Genomic DNA, 22,636 nt, shown 5'->3' on the forward strand with positions numbered 1-22,636 from the left:
GTGCAATCCACCTTAGAACTAGCAGATGAGGTCCAAATGCTTCCCTCCCCTTGCAAACCGTTTACTCTTATGACCTGCTTCAGAAACGATGAGATTGCAATTTTCGCTTGACCCTCGAGTGACTGGATATATCTATACACAAAGTCTTGACGAGTTTATATAGAAGCCTAGAGTCAGCTTATCTAGGAGCTCCCCACTTAGTCACACGATTGTTGAGGCTCTACTTTTCATTAACTTAGATTTGAGAACTCTGAGAACACGATTGTTGAACTTTGAAAAAGCTTTGATCCAGAGACTGTGTGCTTGTCTGCTCGCTTACTACATAGAATGTGTGCTATCGGGTTTTACGAGTTGATAAGTTTGCATTGTGGTGCATAACTTCAGACTCGAAATGATTGTAGCCAGCTAGAGGATCTCTCATCACGCTTATGATGGCCTACGGCAAGTACATAGGTTGAAGGAGTCTAGTAGACTATGGACTGGCCCTGCTAGCATGTCAGAACTCTTGTGGAGAGGATGGATGCACACCACAGGTAGAATGAGCTTGTGAAGAAGAGGCCTGATAGCTATGGCTATCATCAAAATGTTTCATCTACACGAAGCACGCCTATGCTTTTGGAAAAAATAGAGGCCCCTTCGGACTAGCCATTCTTTTGTGATTATGACGTTAGATGGATATCTTTACAAAGGTAGTAGTTAATTAGCTTGCAAGGTAATGAGAACTTTATTTATATTTTTGGTTGTGCGTGCTAATTTAGATGAGACCCATTATGGAGACAGACTACTATATATGAAGTAGAGCCTTTTTACCCTTTATGACTCGTAGAGAAGGTGCAAAGTCTTAAACCACCATATTTCCATAGAAGAGCTCATATTCTATTACACCAAGGACACTGCTGACCCAAGATCATAGGCTATAGTTTGTAAGACTTGGCATGGGAAGGTGTTCTCCCTTAGCTTTTTTAAGGATTTATTAGTACTATATCTCAAAAAGTCCATTTGGGTCCATTTGGTAAGACAAATAATTAATTTTTACCATAGAAGATATGAAAAGTTTAGGCCATTAGAGTTGAAATAAGGACTATTTGCCTTGGAATTTTTTAATATGTTGGGCATATCCCTTGATGTGGTTGGAGCACCCACATGTATGATGCAGGGGTTAGTCATGACATATCTCCATTGGATTTGAATTCATTATAACACCCCTTAGTGGGATAATCCTTTCTACTTATGAATGGAATGACCCTGATGATGCAAAAATTAGAGACCCTTTTAAGATTTGATCTTGTAGGTTTATGGGCATGACTTACGTTGAAATGGAAACTGAAGAGTTCCATTCCATGATTAATGTCTCTTATCCTCACTTTACTAAACAATTCACTTGTTATATTCTAGCTTTCTACTTACTAGAACTTACTAGAATTATGACATTTTTTGCCAACATACGCCATGATTTGATGCTAATCTTGATAGAGTGACATGGACAACAACTGTGTGTTGGCCTTGAAGCCTCGCTTCCATAGCAAAAATGTATTGTTCTAACCTTCATTTTTGTTGTGATGGTGCCAGGTGAGTTGGCACACCTCTTCATCGGATTTGCAAGTAGAGTCTTGGGCATGGTATTGCAGAAAAGGATGTTGGAAACCTTGAATAATACACTTGGGTGACTTATGATGAGAGATATAGTACTCTCGACCCTATCATGCACACTTACAAAAATATATCTGTTAGCGATGAGAACTGAAAATTGGACTACCTTGTAACTTGTTAAATTTAGAAACTATGTTATGGTTTTTACCATCGGGGAAACTGATAGGGAGTTATTCTCTTGGATTCTCGATTAGAGATGCAGCTAGAATTGATTCTCTTAGATTCTCAATTAGAAATGCAGCTAGAGTAATTAGATAGAATTCTTATTGCTCCGTGATTCTATTTGCTGCACCCATAAGCATTAACATAAATATAGTCATGATGAAACAATGGCTGCCAGGGGCCTTTCGAAGCTATGACTAAGAATGTTGAGTAGAAGGAGGATTAGATTCATTGAAATAGTAGGTAACACACACCGTTGCAAGTTCGCTTGGATTTCAAAGATCCTAACTTGGTGGACTTGCTTCATGTCTTGTAGGTCCCTTCTTGGTCGATCCTGAGGACCTCGCCAGACTTGGCTACGAGGATCCATTATCACCCCTATCATTGGCATACTAGGCCATCATGATGATGTTCAATGGAACAAAGTGGTATACAATGGGAGCATCCGAAATAACCTTTACTCATGACCTCGACAATTTGATCAAGGGACCTTCACATGGTATATTATATGGATGTCCTTGACCCTTAACACTCTTGTACCCTTACTATTGGAGCCTTTATAGTCCATTATTGGAAGCTTTGTTTCTTTCTCTGACTGGTTGGAGAGATCTGACACTCCCTTTTACTTTAACGATACTCTGAGGATCCGTTTATACCCACAACAATGGGAAGGGACTATGGATTCCATTCGAAGTTAATATCAATATTTGTTGCTTACAAGTGATGTGATTTTATCTAGGGTAGTAGTCCACGACCCAATCCATTGTGATGGGCGGACTACTTCCCTCACTTGGATTGTGTGTCGAACCTACGAGAATGCGGTCGGTGGGAAACACACACACACACATGCACACTCCTCCCCTTGGGGACCTTTGTGATCCCAAGGTTTACATGTTGAGAGCATAGGACTCCCGTACTATGATTCCCCACATTTGGATGGGCAAGGAGTCTCTTATGATCTTGATTATCTCATACACTTATATCAATGTCTCCTATAATAATTCTATGAGGAATGCATAGATATATGGAGATATGATGATCCAATTGATATGGAGAATGCATGGACCATCATATTGATAAGATGATTCTATGTAAGTACGGGGTAGAGAGATGGTGGAGACTTGGAAACCAACCCCTTTTAAAATGGCACTAGATGAAATAAGTAGGACCACATAGTCAGTTTTGTATTATGTTGGTTGGGGTAGGGATTTGTATTGAAGAAAGGGAGGGGAGGGATACCTGATTGATACGTTTTAAATATCAGCTTTTTGTACTTGAGAAGTGAAAGTTTCACCAACATGCTCTATTGGGGGATTGATTGCATGGGGATGTACATCTTCCCTTCCCTTCCATCCTCGAGAAACTCTAGGAGCACTTCCCTTCCAACCTATATTCTTGAAGCGTACACACTTTTCGAGATCCAACGACTTATCAAGCTCTGGCACGACCTCGGTGACTTGCAATGCTGTGGCTAACTACTGCTGACCACAATGACTTGTTGCGCAGTATATCAAGCTCAGCACAAAGGATCTAGAGCATCACAAAATGCCAGTTACGAATTATGGACATTGGAGACCCATGTCCCAAGTGTGGCAACTTTTCAATTTCAGTTTCTTTTTACCTCTGGACCCGCGTAGCCAGGAGGCCACAATAGTATTCATCCATCAACATTGAAGTTGGAGATGATTGTAATGCTGAGTCCATAATGTACTAGTCCTCTGCGATAGCCTAGTGTGCTAGTCCTCTGCGACAATCCATATTGTGCTAATAGTCCTCTGCTCAAGACCTCCAAAGTATGGCTCAAAACCCACCAGCATACGAGTCTCAAGGCACGGGACTACTGGCTGACAGGCCTCAAGGCTGGCTGAATGCATAACATCTCTACTCAGACAAGATGGAGAGATGGAAGAAGACGATTTTGGAGACCTCTACGAGGACCCAATCCTTGCCATCATGACAATTTGAGCTGCTGGTTTGATAGCTCAAAATATCTCAGAGATTCACGCTCCTCTGTGCATATGAAATGCCTTGGAGATGGGATATTGTGTATGCAATACAAAGCTCTATTGATCATTTAAACATGGTTGACGGTAGTAGAATCCATGCCAAAATTGATACCAATTCCGTCTATATGAACTTCAGAGGGTTTCATGCCCAACCATTATGTTGCATTTGTACGAGAAAACGTTATGATGCCCTCTATTTTTTATCCACTGGGTATTAGTTAGTTTTGATAAGCTCTCTAGCAATTTGCAAGCTCGCCTTTTGTTTTTCGTGTTGAACGTTTCCAAAGGCTCCGCTTTGGGTCTTATCCAAGATTTGACGTGATGGCTAACTCATCCCTTCTTTAGCTACCTGCACTCTCTCTCTCCTATCCGATCCTACATGCGGGTCTCGTCCCATCAGCTGAGGATTGAGACAGGGAGAGCTGTAGGCATATTGAGAGAGCAGCGGACTTGCAGGTTGTGCATGATGGGGGCAGAGGAGAATTTTCTCTATCTGCCCAGCCTACTATGAGATTCGAGGGCACTACCACTGCTTTTTTCAGGAGGGGCACGGCTTTGGCCCACTCTCATGACTGATCCATTTCCAGGACCAAGTCTGTATTGGACTCTACCTGATGGAGATGCGACGGCACAAAGAGACGCTACCACGACATATTAGAGAGCAGCACTGCACCACAGGGCACTGAGGTAGACCGAGCACAGAGACAGGTCATGGATTTCTATGCATTTGACTCAGCTCTAGGGCACTCTGGGGTAGAGGAGGAGGAGATAGCTGACATAAGAGATGTATGGATCGGTGGAGAGCCCCGACATAGCACTACTAGACAAGGGACATAGAGACCATACACGACTCGACAGGCGACCAGAGCACACACACACGATCAAGGTTCGACCTAATTTAGCTCTCGTTAGGGGAGATCGACTGAGGTGAGGCATCACCCTTGCATAGCACATGGGGAGATCGATCGAGGTGAGGCGTCACCCTTGCATAGCACATGGGATCCAGAGATCGAGGAGATCATGCCCTCCACCATCATGAGAGATAGCTTGACAGATGCAAATCCATGAGATCTTTGCATCTCATCAAAAAGCCACCATAGAGCCTAGATACATGGAGCCGGTTCATGCACTTGGGACTCTAGCTCTAAGTACTTGATATTTTCATGCCACCCTCATGCTATTTTGCTACTTTTTTGCTATTTTGTACTAGTATAGCATTTTAGTACTCAGCAAGGGCCTGAGTGAGTCCTTTGCCACAGAGACCATACAAGATGCAGAGGCTCACTAGGGCATGCGCGGTAGAGGTCCTGCCCACCTAGCTCTACTCGAGAAGTCACTCTTGATATGGCCCACCAGATACAAAGATCATGCACACCATGCCCCCTCCCTAGCAAAAGACGACTTGACACACTCAGATACGAACATGTTCCCGGTGCTTCGGAGACCACCATGGCCCCTGGATATGTTTTCCTAGCACTAGTTTTGAGTACTTCAGTTTTTGAGATTATTAGAATAGGACAAAGGAGCATTTTTTATGTATCTACCTAGCCTTCTATGAGATCCGGGGATGATACCACTACCTTTTTCAGCAAAGGCACGTGCTTTGGCCCACTCTCACAATTGATCCACTTCCATGATCAGGTCTGCATTCAGCTCTATCGAATTGAGATGCAACAATATAGAGAAACACTACTACGATAGATAGAGAGCAACAGGACCAGAGACCACGATGTAGGAGGCTGCTGAGGTACACTGAGAACAATGACATGTCACATTTGAGTTAGCTCTAGTACATAGGGGGGTGGAGGAGGAGGAGCTACTTGACATGAGGGTAGTGTAGATCCAGCCGGGAGAGACCACGCGACATGAGGAGTGACCAAAGCAAGCACAATCGAGATATGCTCCATCTCAGCTCTCCTCATAGGAGACCACCAAAGACACGACATCATTCTCAACATAGCCCATCAAATACAGATGTCGAGGAGACCACGTGCCCCCACAACGAGAGACATCTCGATAGATGCAAATTCGAGATATTTTTATTGCTCATCGGAACACCACCATGGAACCGGGCTTCAGATTTTGATTTTGAGTTTCTTTGTCACCAATTAGTATTCTCCCAAGAAATAAAGAGGAGTCTTTATCATATCGACTAAGTTCAAAGAAAGTTGAGTTTGGTTAAGAATAAGTTTTAGTATTTTTACTTTTGCTTTGCATTAGTAAAAGAGAACTATGGGGATGCCCACAAGGGACTAGGATTAGTCCAAGAACTAGGAATGCATGCATTTCGCTAACCTTTAAAGGGTTAAAGTGTTGGAGTTTGTGTTGGACTTGGAAGAGTGCTAAAAAGCTAAAAAAGCTGGGCAAGTGGCAAAAAGCAAGTCCCACAAGGCAAAAAGCATGAGTGCGTCATTTGTACGAGCAAAAACCTATGAGTAGGTTTATCCGAGTGTGTTTTTTAAAAGATTTAAAAAATGGTATTTCTTTAGGAAACATGGACTTTACACTTTTATTTTCACTAGAACTAGATCCCTTTATCATAGAAATATACAGAATAGTGACTAGTCACTCATTCACTTTCACATAACACAAATTTTCTTGTTCATAGACATCCTTTGTATCTCTATTATTACCTAAATAGAGTTTTTAAAAATAATTTCTTTAAGAAACATCCCTCATAGTCACTCTCAATGTAATAATATTATACATATATAATGACTTAGATATTAAACACATTTATATCAATATGACAAGAGCTTTCTAGTGCTTTATAGCATAAATAATAAGACATTTATGGATATATTTATAAAGAACTTAAAATTACTATAAGTACTAACTTGGGCTTACATATCTACTCTAACAAAATACATGTAGGATTTAAAACCACGTATGCAAGATATAACCCTGTAAATGTGCTCAAAGGGCCTTTTCCGATCAATTTAAGAGGTTGAATGACTATATTTGGACATTGTATGTGAAAGTTATGACACTTTTAAAAGTGCTGTCTGAGGTAGTTTTGCCAACAAAACTACCTTGGAAGACCTACTTCAAAGGGGTTTCGCTAGAGAAACTACCTTCTATGGCTTGCTTCAAAGAGGTTTCTTTGGAAAAACCCTTTCATGGAGATAGGTTGAGAGAGGGTTTTCCATTTCACCCCTTATTAAGTAAAAGTTATAAGAAGGACCATAAGGGAATTTTCATTGAGAAATCTACTCTACATGTGGGTATCATCAATAGCCATCCTACTCCGTTATTCACCATCCCCAAAGATTCATGTAAAGATTTGTGTCTAAAATAGGCATTCCTGTAATACTTATATTTCTAAGTGAAACTATAATTTCTTCCCATCCATTTTTGCCATATTTTTACATAGTTGAAAGCTTTTTTTTCCCTTCGCTTGGGTGCTCGGAAGGTTTCGCTCAGAAAATGCTCCACTCCTAAAAAGAACCAAGGAGATGGTGCCATTAAAGAAGACCCCACGAGGCATGCATTTTTATATTGAAACAACGTTTTGGCTCTCTTATGCTGAATATGATTTGGAAGGAACACCCTTGATACATGCGGTGTAGAGATACAATTTCTACGCTAAAGAATGTGGGCGTTGATTTCTGAAGTATTAAGTTTTGGAAAAATCCAACATCTCCACGTGTTCATTCAGAATAGTACCCAAGATTCGTGGCTCTCGGCTGAGGAGCTGTTTTGATTTTTGTCTGCTCAAGTTCTAATTTCTTCTGACTCAGAACAGTGCTAATAAGAGGCTGAGAGTGATCAGCTCTTCCAAGAGATAGAGAAAGTATGAGCAGCCAATAGCCAAGTTCAGCCAGCTAAAGGAGATTTCGTGTACATAAAGAACCCCAAGGGAATCAGAGATCAGGCGAAGGGAAAAAAGGCAAAGCATGTGAGTAATTTTGTTGACCTGACAATGGCCTACAGCATGAAAAGACTTGGTAATGACAGCCATGGTGAAAGCGATATGACTGAATCTAATCAAAAGATGGTTCCATTCAGCTTTGATGACACAAACTTCAAGCACTTGCATGAAGCGAAGAGTTGCCTTAAACCCCATATGAATTCCAAGGATTCCAGAAGCCAAAGGATCAATATGAACATAAAGATGCCACGCAAAGCATAAAAGACAAAGGGATTTCCAGCAAAGGCAAAGTATACTCGTCTTTAATGGTTGTTTCCAAATTTTTGTCTCAATAATTGAAAATTAGTGTGTTGTTTTCCTTGTGGTTTCACGGAAACAGAGGTAAAGAACACACGCTCTGATTAAGTATATATCTATATTCACAACAGTTATAATACCATGGGTATTAAAGATATTATTTGCTGGAAAAAGACTCAAGTATTGGGCAAAACAAGGAAATCCATACGTTAAATCAAAGCCAGATATCTTTTATAAAGGGCAAGAGAGATTTGCGAAGAAAGATAAGTGTGTTACTTCCTAATTATTTTCAGGATCAGTATATATATATATATATATATATATTACCAGCTGGTTTGACAAGTTCAAGGCCAGATCTCAATTTAAGGGGTTTGCAGATTTTCTTTTTTAGTTATCACACTTTCAGTTTTTACTGTTATTTTTATTAGAAGAGGCAATAAATATATTTCCATTGAAGCATGGCTTGAAGAGTTTATATGAGATTGAAGGCCTAGAAAGTTAATCCAAACAATCATAACTATGGTTTTATTCCATTATGACTCAGTTACATGTTCCTTGAAATCTTATGTCAGAGGATTTTGAATTATGATATCGAGTCATGTTGTTTCTTCTTAACAAGCATAATATGCTCAAGTACTAGCTCTTTATCAAATTTTTTATAGAGTCATCATTGACCAATATTTTCCCCAGCATTCAATGATACTATGGCTCCCATTTATTGGGACTCATTTATAAAAGAAAGGATTCAGAATCTACATATGGTCCCTAATGTGAAAGATAACTTCCAGCCAAAGAAGCCGAGGGGCATCTCCTTCAAAGGCAATATTGATTCTTGAAGCAGAAAATGCCCATTGTATGGTATACAGCCCATGTCCTTTTTTCAGCCAGCCTTTCCTTAACCTATTATTCACAAGCTTTTCCTCATACCCCTCTCCTTTCTCCTTCTCCCTCCCCCTCCCTCCCACTTGTTGAGTGCGGCACAACAAACTTTCTCGAATTCTCTTTCGATAAACCTTCTAGAAATCTTAATTTCAGCTTCCCCTCCGCAAAAGCATGCGTTGTATGTACTTAGGTTAATTTTTTCTTGTGGCCCTATCACCCCTCAACTAATTCTAATTCACCAATAAACCTCATCACAGGTGCCTATTGAATCATATGCTCTACCATTGAAAAGTATACTTTATTTTAATCTATAAAAATACAAGGATCCAATTGATCTCTCTTTTTGGTGGGAAAAAGTCAAAATTGTATTGTGGGAGGTGTTTTAACAGAGAAAATTACAACATGAGAAATAAAATTTTCTGCCCTTGGGAAAGGGAATCACTCTACATCCATATGTTGCTTAAGACTTCATTCTTCAACCCAAAAAACTAGATCGTCTTCTTTATTTCGTTCAGATAGTCTTTCACCGGCATACTACCCCTTGGAATTCTCTGAAAAAACACTCTCTTTCTAAAATTCCAAATGTGCAATAATATAAGTACCCCCACTAGTTGCCAAATCTACAAAGAGATCCTCGATCTCCTAATAGGGCCATCTTTCATTTGGTCTTCCATTTGGTATTTATGCTATGTGCCTTGAGGATCGTATTGATCTTTCTGATCCAAGAAGTTTCCCTAGTCATAAGATTAATTTATTATAACATTTTGATCATCCTCAAGCAAATTACTCATGAAAGTTTACGAATTTCTTAACTCTTGTTGAAATTCTCCAGTTACGTGATTGAGTATTATCTATTATTAGCATGGCCATGGTAAAGGAAACTTTTGACTTTCTGTAAGGTACTGATGTGGTTATTTTTTACTGGTTTCTTTTCATCTGAAACGAATGCATGTGCTTTTTGTGCAAGTTTTAGCCTTGGTTTTCTACACTTTGCCTTTTGTGGAAGAGGCTACTCCCTCTAGCAAGGTGGTAGAGGTCAAGGGTGAGGGTAATGTTTTTCAAAGAGAGGTGGGCTTTACGTAATCCATAAGACACCACAAAATCTTCATGCTCTTTAGTACCTACCTTCATAAGCCCTCATACTCGTGCCACTCCCTTCCAATGCATATTTACAAGCATAGTAGTGACACACCATATATGAAGAATAATGGATTTGTTCATATTGACTTTCGCTCTAATGTTTCCTTGATTTCTCCCTTATAAGACTAAGGAAAATTTGAAGAAACCCATTGATCTATAAATTCACCTCCAAGTAGTAGATTTTCTCTCCATAAAAAGGTCCCCCCAATTGAAAAGAATTCAAAAATGTAGTAATTAGTGGGAAAGAAAGGAGGAGAGGGTTTAGTAAAGGCAAAGGGAGTTTGTAAAGAGGAGGGTAAATAATGAGGAAGTCCCTCTATTTATGGAAGGGGCCCCTCCCCTCTTATTTATGAGGATAAACCTTTTACGATGATTTTATAATAGAGGCCTCTTTATTTGTCTTCTTTTCTTTTATTGGGAATTCTGGGGAGTCGTACTTTACTTAAGAGTGGATCACATTCTTCCTGATGTTTGAACTTTCTCAAGTTCTAGGGCTTGTTTGTTATTGTTGTTAACACATGAATTTTTTATTGTTAACACCGAATTGTGTGACTGCATGTTGGTGCTTTGGTTCATCTTGAGGCCCTTCATTTTGTTTAAATGTGCGAGGCAATTGATATTTTTAGATGATTAGTGGGTTGTCGCCCTTCCTTGAGTGGTGCGAACCATTGTGCAATGAATACGTCGCATGAGAGCAAGGGAGAACACAAAACATAGAATGTGAATGATAATTAGAAAGAAGAGGAAAGGTATGCATATGATTGGGAATCAATCTTCTTCTATTAGTCAGCCAAATCGACAATTGAATACAAAGGGATCAATCTTCTTCTATTACTTAGTCAAAATTGGCAATTGAATACAAATGGATCAAGGCCGCACTCTACACACACGGGTTGTCTTGGTAGTAAGAGAAACCTTAGGTCCTACAACCTAGGACCTTAATACATGACCTTACTTCTAATATAACAACTATTGCACATCCTTGCTAGAAGGATATAGGTGCCATTACGATGATACCTTACCTTTTGACACCTTTCATTGTCATAGAAATTTTATGTTCATCATCATCTATCATTACCAAGGTCCTTTGCCACATTGCCTTGTCATGTAGCACCATTGGCTTGTCTTATAACTCTATCTATAGGCGATGAGGCATCTGGTACACTATATTGCTAGGTGGGTACGAGTTTCTCCCAACTTTGCCTAAGCGTTTGCCCCTTCACTCCTCAATGGGGAGCTCAATTTGTTCGCTTCATCCTTCGATCGAATCATTTCCTTGTGGCCTTAGTTGAATCCCTAAAACATCAATTCCAAGGTCAACATTAGTGCTAACTCTACTGTAATCCCTATCCTTGTGGCTTGGATTTCTCTTTGCTACTCATGAAATCGGTGTTGGTGCTATCATGCCATAAGGGAAACGAAGGATTGCAACATTTGCAAAAAATTCAAATCCTCATGGCCTCATGCACCGAGAGATGATTCATTCAGTAGTAAATGCCCTTCCCTATGTGGAGGCCCACAATCAATTCATGTGCACCTTTTGGGTCTTCGAGTGATGAAAGGATGGCTAATGTTTCTAGCATGGTTCACTGCTACTGCTAACCTCTCAAATCTTTGTCACCTTGTCAAGCCTTAGCGATCATGCTCACTTCCATACTTGCGACATGTGGAGTGGAATGGACAAGGATATGGGTGAGACGACTTAGGTAACCCCTTCTAGAGTGGTTTGTCATGAGCGTTATTTGTTGTCGAGTCCTTGGTGGGGTAATCAATGGTGGTCAAACGTTAGGCTCCAATTCAATGAGCTCCTTCAAGGATGCCTAGGACTTGTCTTCTTCGCATAGCTCTCTGATTTGCTTTTGCCTGACCTCGAATATCACTCGTTGCTTTGTTGCCAAGGCTACTTGTATATAGGGCCCTATCCACTCCTTTGCTTCTTGGGCTACTTGTGTGTTAGCCTCTTTTACTACTTGCTTCCTCACCAAGGTCGCATGGTGTTTGGCTCCACCGGTAGCTTGTTTCTCTATAAATTTGGCTGATCTGCTTTCTTTAGCCCTTCAATTCAATTTTTTTTTACCAACTTGGTCTCTTGTGTCTTCAGCCTTCTACTTGTCTCGACCTTCCCTCTTCCTTTGGTTTTACACTTGGTGCTTTCTCTTTTGGGGTCACAATTGAAGCTCCTAGCATGAGGCACCAATCACTGCTACACCGCCTTCATCTTTTTGGTTGCCGTCATTCTATTATTTGTCCATAGATAAGCCTTGTCTTGCCTCTCTCTTTTCCATCTTCCAAGCATGGGTTCTCGGCATCCTACAATTGAGTGAGCAGCAGTAGAAGCTCTTTGACCTATTGTTGGAGCTCATCCCTTTGCCAATGAATCCCCTCAAACATAGTAAAGCTCTCATTTGTGAGCTTGAGCCTGGACCTTAGTTAGCTTTGCCTTTGACACGAGCACCTTGTCACATTCTTTGTCCACCTTGGTGTTGTGGGTCTTGGAATCCTACGCTTGGCTTTTCTTGTGCTTGTTTTGGTGCTTCAACTTTTTGATTTCCTTGCATACTGTCACCTTCCCTCTTTGCTTCATAGGCCTTATGGATGCTACCATTTGCTCAATGGTCTTCATCATTTTGCTTGCCATAGTTTCTGGTCCTGTTAAAAGATACATTTGTGGATCTGAGCAACTCATTCTCTTTTGAGATGGCAAAACTTATTCTCTTTTCCTAGTTCAACATAACCTATTGGTTGTTGCATGTAGACTTCCTCGTCTAGGTAACCATTGAGAAATGCATTCTTAACATCGAGCCGGTACACATTCCATCTACTAAGTGTCGCTAGTGATATCAATAACCATATGGAATCCATCTTTGCTACTGGAACATAAGTGTCATCATAGTCCTGACCATATTGCTGTGCAAATCCTTTTGCAACTAGTCTGGCTTTGTATCTTTGAGTACTTTCATTTGGATTGTACTTTACTTTGTATACCCATTTGTTTGCTATGGCCTTCTTTCCTGGTGGAAGGTCGCATAATTCCCAAGTTCTTACACAAAGCATCCATTTCTTCATTCATAGCAGTTTGTGATTTTGACTTGTCTACTGCATCTTTGAAGTACATTGGCTCTTCTATAGCCATGATGGTAGTCACAAGAGCATAGTTGGTGGTTTGCTGGAGTTTGCTTTCCCTAGTAGACTGTCCAAGCTGCTGTGGCTTTGCTTGGGATGTTGCCGGCAATTCTTGCTCTTCTTCATCGACTTGTTTTGTAGATGACTGTGTAATTGGTGTGCTATCTCTTGTGTATTTGAGGTTTTCCATTCTGATTCCTCATCAAAGAGTACATCTCTAGAGATAATGACCTTGCGGTTGATGGGACCATACAAGTTTTATGCTTTGCTTTCTTCACTGTAGCCAACCATAATGCATTTGCATGACTTCACATCTAGTTTCCTACGATGATCATCATGTATGTGGGCATATGCTATGCAACCAAATATGCGGAGATGCCCAATGTGTGGCTTATGTCTAGTGAATGCTTCATAAGAAGTCATATGCTTTGTTATTGTAGATTAGAGCTAGGCCACAGGTTGTAGAGGAGTATGTAAATAGACTTAGTTGAAGAGTCATTGATGACGGGCTTGCTTGGATCCCTTGTTGATGGAGAGATGCTGCTTTGGCTTTAGTAGCCCATATTACAAGGAAGCCAAGACTCTCTCAATGGTCTCAAAAGGCAAATAAAACTGGAAATCAAATGTAGCAAGAATCTCTTTTTCTCAATGGAAGAGATGTATCTCATATCTCTCTTTCTCTCGATGAACTAAGAATTGAAGAAGATTAATGGAAACCTTTCAATCTCACACAAACGAAAATATCTCTCAAATGGAATGACGAAAATTCTATCGGTTCTCTCAACGGAAGAGAATCCTCATGATCACTCAAGAACACTCTCGATCTCTCAATCACTCTCACTCTCTCAAGAATTGCAATGCCTCAACAGAAGGCAAGGGAGCTCTGATACCATGACAAAATATGAAGAGGGGATAGGAGAAGAGTGGAGATGAGGAAAGAGGGCACAGCTAGAGAGCACACCACAAATGACTAATTGTACACTAGATTTAGTTGAAAATGTAGAATATATACAAACCCATTTAGGGTTAGGGTTAGGGTTAGGGGATCTAACCCTTTCCTTTATAGCACTCTATAAGTTTAGTGCTATGCACATATGATCACATGATGGTGCTATGCACACATGATCACATGATGTTGAGCGTGAACTCTCAACAGGATATAGAGCTACTTCCCAATTAGGCTTTAGCCCTAGATAGAGAGGTTTGGGCCTAGTAGAAATGGTGATTTTCTTAGGGCCAGATATATAGCTCAAATAGATGTTTCACTGGTTGCTAAACCAATGTGCTACACACACACACACACACACACACACACACACACACACACACACACACACACACACACCTTCTTTCAAATGTGGAGATTATTATTACAAAAGCACCACCAACAATTCTTGATCCTCCACCAATGTTGAGACACTTCCAAAAATATGTGTGTATGTAAATGTGTATATGTATATGTGTGTGTGTGCATGTGTGTGTGTGTGTATTTGTTCCTCTTCATTAGGCATCATTAGTGGTAGATTCACTACACAATACCTTAGCGACTGATATAGTTAAGGTGCATTCTCTTTAATTAAATGAGCACATTCTCATGGTACTTGAGAGATACGAGGTCCATGTTAAGGACCATGAATGAAATGTGCATCACAATCCATATCATTATCTTCATCAATCTACATTTAAAAATAAACACTTTTATAATCACTCATGCAAATTTATTCATATAAAAGACTTTAGGTAACTAATCAAAGAATCTTCACATTAGAAAAATAAGAATGCAACTAATGTTGAGGATCATAAAAATTCATTCACATTAAAATCCTTCGGTAACAATTAAAAGCCATCCATGATTGAGGAAGATTAGTATGCAAATCATTTAAAAACTAAAAGAGATAACCTAATGGAGCATCTAGCGGTAATGTTGCTAATTCTCATCTTCTTCAAGTAGTTATGTTCCTATGAGATGAATAATTTACAAATAATTCCTCTCCTATAGATAGACTCTTAGTGGCTCCAACTACCATGTATCAACATACAAAATGAGGCATATAAGCAAGCTCATATCCCAAGATGGTCCTCATATATACAATTCACCCTATCTTTGTCTCCCATAGAGCTATTTATTAATCTTTTAACATTTTCTTGTGTATAAGGCCTACCATCCACATAGATACTATCTCCATAGTTTGCTTTCTCTCCCTCTCTAAGGAATGTGGCATTTATACATATGTCATATGTCAACAAACTGAGGATGTAAGTAGATAGCTAATGCCAATCACCCCATGAATACTCAAGGCTAGAAATTTGTATCATTCTCAAGGCCAAAAAATGACATCATCATGACCTCAATGCATGAGCATCCTATAAAAAATGTAATCATCATGACCACATGATCACTCAATGCATGAGCATCCTACAAAATGTATAATCCTTGATCAGCATTGCTGATAGTAGATGGAGCTATCAAGTATTTGTGATGCCAATAAGAGAAATCCTCATGCTCACAAGGTAGATCAAACTATAGCCAAGAACCATATGCTATATGGTCACTAAAAAGGAAGTGGATAGTTGCTAGAGGCTTCAGATGCAACATGATCAATCCACATAGATGAGCAGTTGCTTCTAGTAACACCTTATTGTTGCAAGCATGCGATCACATGCCTTTGATGGGTTTTGGTCCACTAGAACCACTATGCACCTCATCATGATCATGTGATTGTTCTTCCTCCTCAAGTGTGTTCAGACATTGACTCATTTCCTAAAATTTCAATCGTTTTTATATGTTTCTTACTTTAAAAAGTATCCGAATACAAAGAAAAAATAATGTGCTAGCCTGTAGAGATATCTATACCATGTGTATTGGTGTAACTCGGCTCCCTTCTGTACACACTGGACCATCTTCCTCTAGATATCTCATGGTTACCACATAACCAAAACTTGTGGTTGAGCAAGACTTTGCAATTTACAGACCAACAAGTGCTCTTATCCTTGATAATAAGTTGACTATCTCATAGAGAACCCTTCGATAATGGTGGTAATGATTGGGGAACAAGGTCATGAGGGCGCACACGTATAGGTGGTGGTGATTGTGTACCTAATGACTCACTACCTAGTCCATCTCCTATATAGAGAATAAATCACCTGTTTCTATTGATGTCGCAACATAGGCTCAAAATCATCTTTCACATCATCATAAGGTAGATGAGTTATGTTGTGAGATTCCTTAAAGAATCACATTCACTTAATTATTATTGTATATAGAGTTACTCGTTTATTGCACCACAAGGCCAAAAGGCTAAAAGCAACTAGATAGATTTTATTTTTCAAAGGATCTAGGGGATACAAGCCTTAGCATTAAAAGAAAAGTATGAGAATCATTTTCACTATCAAACCACAAACCATCTATTGTTTATTCAATATTAGGATGCAAAGAAGAGCTCATTCTTCTTGGTTCAAAACAAATCCTTCCCTGTATAGTCTCACTACCATCAAGCCTCTACCATGCTAAGTTCTATTTAAGGGACTATTGGGCAATAAAAATAGATAGGCCCATCAAGGAATGCTTCAAGTTGATAAAAACAAAAACATCAGAGAAGAGCTATCATTACTCAAAGTCACAGAAAACCTAATTCTTAAGATTTAGAGGACAATAGAGACTTCATGGTTAAACACTTTGAAGAGATATTGGCCACTAAAAGATAGATTAATCATAAGATAAGTGAGAATTAGGATATTTATAGGTTTTCCAAGAGGAAAGTTGTTTTTAAGTATATAAATCATCTATTATGGATGCAAAGAAATAGCTTTAAGTAGTTCTATCTGCCAGGAAATAGCTCTAAAGGAGTCAATGGTTTGTCAAGAAATAGGTTTATTTTCTTGATACTAGGTAATCTTGGTAATTTTCCCTCATACTTGGCGGTGCCTTACTTAGTACTCAGTTTATGCTTCTTAGTCATCTAGTATTTATCAATTTACAAGTTTTCAAACATGATAAGAGCACATGTTGAGAAGCCCACAAAACCTTTGAGTGTATCAAAGGCCTCATGGACTATCTTTTGAAAAGAAATAAGATCCTAAAAGGTAATTTAATGTGCATTCATTAGTATTTGTTTCCATATATAGCATATGCATGCTAAAATTTATATTATTCCCACATACACATTATAGATGTCGGCTTTTTAAAACACCATGCTCTATTTTCTCATACCAAGAAAATGCAAACATCTACAATCCAAAAAAATTCAACAAAAAGAATAATGCAAAAGGGAGAATTGACACACTTGGGCAAAGGCAGAAGATGCACCTTCATTGCTAAATTTGTAAGTATAAGTATTGTTTTATGTTTCTTCTTTAATTCAATATTTATATTCATTTGAAGCTACTATATTTTTAACTTAATTATAACAAAGGATTTTAGACAAGAGCCCACCAAAAAAGAGAGGAAGTAGGCTACCCTACTATAATATACTACTTGTCAAGAGATCCTACATCAAGAGAAAGGCATGGAGCCTTTGATGGAGTTATGCCATATCTAGAGCAATCATCATTTTACTTTGGTTTGAAGGATGGGCATCCTAGGTAGCTAATGCATTATAGAGGAGCAATGAGGAGCATTTAGCCCAGGCTTTCCAATTACATCACTCTTTTCAAGCCTAAGAATAAGAGCTAAGCTGAGCTCTAGCTTCCATTGAGCAAGTTAGAGAGTAGAATCTAGCCTTGTAATGGCTTTTAGACCATTATGAGAGCACTAGGCTAGACCTCTAGGCCACACAAGTCCATTGAGCTAAGTTCTCTTATCATTCATCTAGGGCATGTTAGGTGTAGTAGGGAGATAGGATGACCATATAGTTTTTGCGATCCCCTGCTCAGAAGGTACATAGCTTCAATGGTTGTGGGATGCATGGTTAAATGTCGCCAGACCTCTTGGAGATCGTAGAAATGACAACAAAATTCTTTGAGCAATTGTTTCAACCCCCCTAGATCATGGCAACCAAGGAGGTAGTATAGGCTCATGTCCTAGCTATGGTCTCCAAAGTGTGATAAAATCGGCTGATGCCCCATTCATTGAAGAGGAGCTTACAAAGGTCCTCAAGTCCATCCCTCCATAGAAGTTCCTGGGAGAGGATGGATTGACACCATCCTTCTTAAGTTGCTTTTGGGAGTTCATTGACACCTCCATTAGGTTGGCTTTTCAAGAGATATATGACTTAAGCTTGCTTGCCCATTCATTAAGTTGTTTGATGCTAAAGGGAGGAGATAGATTTGACATTCAAAAGTGGAGACCGATTACATTGTTGAGCTTGCAGTTATATCCTCACCTAGATAACAACATCCATGACACCTAGACAATATTGTTTAGGAGCACAATATCCTAAACAATATCTTTACCTTTTGGGAGACCATGGATGGGGCTCAAGAGGAGTGAGGCCTATCGCAATCCTCCTCTTGGATTTAAAGATGGCTTATTATAGGATGGAGTGGTCTTTATTGGAGGGTATCATGCCAATATTAGACTTCTTAGATAGGTGGATTTGGGACTTGGATTTATACGTAGGAAACACCAATTAGGTTATTATAGGAGGCCACATAGAGGATGCTTTTACAATTTGTTGTTCAGTAATCAAGGCTATCCCCTTGTGCCTTTCTTCTTTCTCTTTGTGGTTTGTGGTAGCAAAGACACTACCTACCTTTTAGATTCCTAGGTAGTAGGCCTCACTAGGATGAGGCTTCCAATCTGATAGGAGGAGAAGAGTTTGGACTCAAAATTTGCTGATGACAAGACACTCCTTGTTGAGAACATGCTAGCTAGTCTAGAGGTTCAAGGGAGCCTTAGAGGCTTTCCCATTGAGGCAATATTCCACTAGACTAAATATGTTAGGTTCCTCATATTGATTGATGAGGCTCAAGAGATCTTCCATTGGGGGGCCACAAAATGTAGGCTTACAATGGATTCCATGAGGACAACACTCTACCTAGGTTGTTAGGTTGGCATTAACATCTCAACAAAGTAGCCAATTGCCCCATGCTAGAGAGAGTGTGTGGCATAAGCTTTGGTATTGGAGCTTGGCCAAACTTCTCTTATAAGCAATGCCTAGTGGCCAACCAGGACCGCTTGGATATGGCTTGGCACATTGCCTTGTTCTACATTCTTATAGAGGCTACATGGGATAGCTCAGGCACCTTGTGCACAGCTTCTTGTGGTCAAATCCATCTAGCATCCTGAACACTAGAGCTAGGGTCACTCGATAGATGGTAATCCTACCCCAAGTAGAGGGAGAACTCGGCATCATTGACCATGAGATGCAAAGTAGAGACCTCTTAGGCAAGTTGTGGTGTGGTGGGGTCTTACTCCATGATTTAGAGCCATACAACCTCTTGCTAGAGTGTAGACTTCTTAGGGGAGCTCCGTGTATAGGATGCCAATGGTAGCAGCCTCATAGATGGATATTTGTAGGGAAGGTCCTCCCCTTATGCAGAGCCGTCATAGAGCATGGCAGCTACTTGGCTGGAGCTCTCCTTCAAGCCCAGTCTACAATGATAGGAGGAGTTTGAGCTTGACACACAAACATCCAAGATCATGTGGGGCTCATGTTAAGATAGCAAACTTATATTTTGTGGGCACAATGGGATAGTGGACTAGGTTGTTCCTTTGGGGACCCATCGTGGCACCTTCCTATAGAGGCAAGGCACTTGCAAGATCCCTCTTACAGCTAACCATCATTAGGAAATTTGGGATTGAATCGATGATTCTAGAGCCATGGTGGGAGGTTGTCACTTAATCTCACCCCACCATGCTATGTATGGGCAATTATTCAAGCTCAAGATGCCCCTCACGATCCAGTTTTTGCATAGATCCTACCTCACTCAATGGTACAGAGTGGGGAATGGAGATGGAAGGCCACACCATTCCTACACTATAGTTGCCATATGGTAGGACATCATCTACATCACTGTAGTGGCGATATGGTAGGACATCATCTGCACCCTATGCACCATCTAGTAGAGCGAAACATCAAGTTCTTAGGTGACTAGTGAGAGGCAAGGCTGTTTTTGTATGGCATGGCCTATAGGTGTCATCTCTGTATTCACAAAATGAAGCATTTGATAGATAAATTTCCCTCCACTTGACTAGCAGCCCATGTTTTCAAGATGCCCTAGGTAGCATGCTACGTTCTCTAGGCCTATTGTTGACCAATTATTTTGGATGTTGATCCTATGCATTCCCTCAAAAACTAGGATAGAGTAATGATAGGTCCAATTTTCATTTAAGTTGATACCTTGATCCTATCTAAAATGGTCAGTGGCTTCTCCTTATGTCAAATCATACAGGTTGAAAAATATGCCTAACCAAGTGTTTAGAGGGCCGAGTTGTGTTTCCAATACCCCTCCTCAATGTAAAATATTTGGATTAGGGGAGCTCCAACACAACTAGCTTCATAAGGTACATCTCATGTGTCTTCCAAATTACTACCTTCATGAAGATGTCAGTAGCACCCTTCTTGGTTCAACAATAGATGAAGCTAACATCTTCTTAAGGGGTCTTATCTCAAAAAAAGTGGTTTTAATTATCGATATTCTATGTTTGATCATGGAACGCTTGGTTTTTGCAACCACAGTGCAAGTTTGTTCGTTGGCGATTTAGAATCTTTGAGGGTTCGAAAGTAATCTAAACGACGTCTTAGAATGGAGTCAAAGATGAATCCTAACACGCGTCTTGGAGGGGTCTTCCACTTCTTCTCTTCAAAAAACTTGGTTTTGATACCTTATGAGAGATCTAACATGCATACATGCATGAAGGGGAAGGAAGCATATTCAGGACTACTTCACAAATATGTAGATGCAAAAGGTAATAAATTTATAGAGATGAAGAAAATAGAATAAAGGAAATCACATAAAAGATGTTGCCTCAATAGAGGTGGATGAAGATCATAGCAAATGCATTTTGAAGGCCTATAGCCTTCCAAGTTCCCTTGCTCTTCCAAGTGTTAGAAGGGAGCAAGAACAAGTAAATTGAGAGTGGGGTCCAATCCTCCCTTTATATAGTTATTGACGAACACTAGGGAAAATAGATAACAACTAGTGTTGATCTACTACTTGGTTGACATGGCAGACCTACCATGGTTTTTGAAGCTAATGTAGGTCCTATATGCATAGGCAATGCATAGCACAAGTACGAGGTTCAATTGTTGGATTGGCCACTAGTGCCAATTATCTAGCACAATTGTTAGCCAAATATGGTTCCTCATATCAAACCCTTACATGTTGATCGACAAAGTATTCAAAGGGTGGAGCATTAAGTCCTAACAAGATGTTTCTACCATGGTTTTTCAACCTAATGTAGGTCCTATATGCATAGGCAATGCGTACACAAGTGCTAGGTTCAATTGTTGGATCTGCCACTAGTGCTAATTGTCTAGTGCAAGTGCTAATTGCTAGCCAAATATGGTTCCTAATATTAGACCCTTACATAATGATCGACAAAGTATTCAAAGGGTGGAGCATTAAGTTCTAGCAAGTTGTTTCCCAAGTTAGAGCTAAGCATTACCCAAAAAAGGGCATGCCATTAGTTATTAGTAGGTGATAGTCACGGTTTGTGAGACCAAAAAGGGTATTTCCTAATGCTCACAAGACACCACTTGAGAAAAATGAACTAACGAAGGTGCAATGAGATAGCGACTACCAACTAGGTACAATCACCCCACTTAGATGAGTGGCTCATGCTTCCTCATCTTTCATTAAAGTTTAAGGAGCCAAAATTATCGCTCTTTTCCAGAAGTAAGGGATTACATTGATTGCCTTTTATAAAGCCACTTTGGGCCCACTTTATCCAAAATGGTTCAGGCCCCATACTTTTTACAAAGCCACTTTGGGCTTGCTTTATCTAAAAATGGTTCATGCCTTCTATCACAAATAGTGCCTTAGGTTTACAATATCAAATTTGGCCCATGGCCATACGCTATGCACCATGCGACACCTCAATCAGTACCCTCACACTAATTCCAATCCTCATCATTAGTTCCATCACTTGCACTCAAGCTACCAATTACATAGTTGTTGATAATCAATTGAATGAATCATCGAATCAATCCTAATATATTTGCTCTCAAAGTACAATAATCAAACATAATACTAATACCACTAGCGATAGTATTAACATGGAATGACCCATAATACTGATGATCTAATATGGCAAATCACAGGTTGTTCCCCAATTAAACCATGCAAAGCATCCACTAGGACCCCTGCCACATCCAGTGCACTCCTATGGTATACTTTGCTATTGTTAACATGACTAAAAATAGAATAATGTCCATAGCAAGAAATATTTGGAAATACAAATCCATAAAACGGAATTCTCTAATGCTCACAAAACACCACTTGAGAAAAATGAATTAACCAAGGGGCACAATGAGACATTGACAACCAATTCGGTACAATATCCCCCCCTAGATAAGTGGCTCATGATTCCTCACCTAGAGTATTTATAATATTTCATTAAAGT

This window comes from Dipteris shenzhenensis, chromosome 4 (genome assembly GCF_047967505.1).
Source record: "Dipteris shenzhenensis isolate YYH24624 ecotype China chromosome 4, Dip_SZ_1.0, whole genome shotgun sequence".
In the NCBI taxonomy this organism is placed as follows: Eukaryota; Viridiplantae; Streptophyta; class Polypodiopsida; order Gleicheniales; family Dipteridaceae; genus Dipteris; species Dipteris shenzhenensis.